We start from the raw sequence: 3,510 nt of genomic DNA on the forward strand, positions 1-3,510 counted from the left end.
GTCGCGGTCTTCCAATACTTGTAGATGCTCCTCTAAAAGCCCGGGAAAATGCTCCAAGTACGCAAATTCCTACAAAACTCAAGCAAAACTACCAAAGCACTGGAAAACACAAATTAGTAACAAAAGTGGCTCGGAAGAGCCAAAAACACTACTAATTACGACCAAGGGACGAGGATAAACATATATGTAAAATGAACACATCAAACTCCCCCAAGCCAAACCTTTGCTTGTCCCTAAGCAAAGAGCTCCTCAATGAATAAAACATGCCTCACCCCAATATAAAAATCAAGCACAAACGACTCAAGGCAAATCAAGTGAACATGCTTCAAAATCAACCAATCCTATCCATCTAATCACCCTTCATCCCCAACAATACTAACTCCAACACAAATCCACCAAAAATACTCCAATCATAAAAATCAATCCCAAAACTTACAATTTCACTCATAAAAATATAATAATAAGGAACAAGAGTGAATAAACAAACTTTGAACTCAACTCAAATATTTACAATGAAACTCAAATTTTTTCTTTCTTTTGATAAACCTTCACTTAGATAATTTGAACATGAAACTTTTTTTTCTCTTTTTGCTCTTTTTTTTCATTTTTTTTTTCTTTTTTAGAAGTTCACTTTCTTTTTTTTTCACTTTTTTTTTTGAACTTCTCTTTTTTTTCTTTTTTTCTATCACACTTTTATTTTCCAAATATATACACAATAAAACTCATCAAATAAAAATATGATCAAGAACAAATAACTTCTCAAACCCACCCAATTGTGCAAATAATGTGCACACTACAAACTCCCTCACCTCACTCACTAATAGCTCCCCCAAGCCAAGCTTGGGACTAGTAACCAATGGGGCAAAATAGGCTTGTAATGTGGCTAATAAACAACAAAAAGTCAAGGCAACAACATGGGTAGCAAGAAGGGAACAAATGTATCTAAATAAATCTGAAGGCCACCTAAAAGAACAAATGCCTTTGTCCTCCACATGTGCATAATAGTGAGTTATGAAACACTACTCATAGTTGCAAACCAATACTCAAATTCATTGACATACCAGGAACTAATCACACATTCCTAACCAAATCAACTAGTCAAGCACTATATTCACAAGTAGTTGGACAAAATTGACGCATGTTTAGGAATCCAAATAATTAAACTTCAAGTCATGATCAACTAATCCACAATGCTCATAGTCAAATACCAAGAATCAAAACAATTTTTTCTCAAGTATGGGGCACAGGGAAGCATGATTTACAGTTCATTGGTTCGTATTTTTTATTTTTTTTTGATTTTTCAATTTTTTTGTATTTTTCATATAAGGAAAGCAATAAACTAATCTAAAAAGCAATAAATCTAAACTAACAAAACACACCAAAAAAAAAACAAAAAATAAAGAAAAGGAAAGAGAAAAGTATATACCAAATCCAAAAATCCTCCCCCAAGCCAAGATCGGACAATGTCCTCATTGGCTCGAAAGTAGCCCAGCTGGCTACTCATCCTCATCCTGGTCCATATGAGAGGACCCACCTGCTCCACCATTGGAACCGGCACCATCTGCACCGAAAGAGCCACTACCAAAATAGTTAGCATGAAAAGTCCCCCCCCGGCGGTCCCCCAAAAGGAATGTCCTGTCCGTACCCATGGAACGAGAAATAGTCTGTGTAAATGCCATGGGCAGTGGGATCCCTATCGTATCCCTGGGGTGGGGGCTGAAACCAGTCTGGGTAAACCGCATCGTCGGGAATGTTGCCCCGACGAGCGTAATCATCATAAATAGGGTAGAGCCCCCTACCCTGGTTCCTCTCTAGGTAGCCTAACCTATGGTCGACAGAGCCAATCATCTGTCTGAACTCGGTATGGGTCTGCTCTATGCGACCTATGGCCTGGCTAATACTCTGTAAATCCCAAACTGGGTCAGAGTCACCGTGAGGGACGGAATAGGACTGTCGGGGTGGTGATGGTGGCTGTGGAATGGGCTGTACAGGAGGTGGCTGGGCCTGCTGTGGATCCTCACCCCTAGCATGGGCAACTAACAGGGCATAAGTATAAGACTCTTGCCCTGGGGGAAAGGCGGTCAGGTCAGGGTTGGGCAAAGGAAAAAATAGGCAAGGGTTGTTCAGTCCCTGTCCTAATGCACCAATGGGGGACCTGGTTCTCGTCGACCCTCAACCACCCAAGTTCCTCAAGGTACCTAGAGGTCATGTAGGTGTCCGGCCCCATGTTAGTCATCCTATGAGGTCCACTCTCTACAAAACCGGCCTTCTTGATGGCTATCCTAGTAATAAGGCCACCAAGACGGATAGGGGTAGTGTGGTGGTTGCTGGCCGTAGCGTGCCTACCTAGGTGGTGAATGATGTACCGGGCGATGTTCAGTTTTTCATACCCAAACATGTAATGGCCAATTACAGCTAGTTCATTGGTCTGACAGTTATGGGGTTCATTTCTACCTAGAAAACATACACCGGCAAATCTTTGCCACAATTTGGGGATGGGGTGATGAATAGGCCTAGCACTAGCATGTTGAGCGTTCACATGTGGAATACAAGTTAAAGCTAAATAAACATCCTCCATTTTAAATTCAGCATTCCATTGGCGGTTTAATTCCGGTTCCAGTTCAAACAATTTACAAAATTCCGCAAAAGAAAGAGTGATGTTTTTATTATTAAGCCTAAATATTAATTTTGGACCACTTTTATGGTTTTGAATTACAAGAGAAGACAAGAATTCACAAGTTAATTCACGGTATGTCGAATAATGCATATCTACAAATTTTCTCATACCAATATCATTCATGAATCTCCTAACAAAACCAAAAATTCCTAAAGCTTCTAAAGTGGGACGGTGTAACCACCGTGAGGGAATTACCTCTCTTCCGTAGAGCACCTCCAATTTCTCCCGTTGCTCCGCCGTCGCGATCTTGATCGTCGGCCACTGAGCGAGTTGAAGAGATGGGTCGTACTGTTGGGACGAGCTGGAGCTACCCCCGAGCAAACTTTGAGCTCTTTTAGCCGCCATTTAGGTAGTGGTCAAAAAAACTAACTTTGTGGAATTTGGAAATTTTTGATATGGGAGTGTAGAGGATGAAGAGAGGAGTAATAATATGTGAAAAGTTTTGGATTTGGGTAAGGGAATAAGGAGAAAACTTAGAGAGAAGTCAGAGGAAATAAGAGTTTTCGGGAGATAAAGTTTAAGGAAAATGAAGACGAAATGAAGAAAGGAAGGAGAAGGAGAAAGAAAAAGGGGACGGAGGAGGGGCAATATAGGCGCGCCCGGCCGGGCGAACGGCCGCCCGGTCGGGCGATCTTGATTAATTCGCCTAATTGTTCTCGCGCCCGGTCGGGCGCCATTTCGCCCGATCGGGCGATCCATTCATCAGTTTAGCTCCCTCTCTCGCGCCCGGTCGGGCGCCATTTCGCCTGTTCGGGCGATCTTTCGCATCTGGGGTCCTTTTGTCTCGCGCCCGGCCGGGCGTCTCACTGCCCGGTCGGGCCAATTTCTCCAAA

This window comes from Chenopodium album, chromosome 19 (assembly GCF_948465745.1).
Source record: "Chenopodium album chromosome 19, dcCheAlbu1.1, whole genome shotgun sequence".
Taxonomy (NCBI): Eukaryota; Viridiplantae; Streptophyta; class Magnoliopsida; order Caryophyllales; family Amaranthaceae; genus Chenopodium; species Chenopodium album.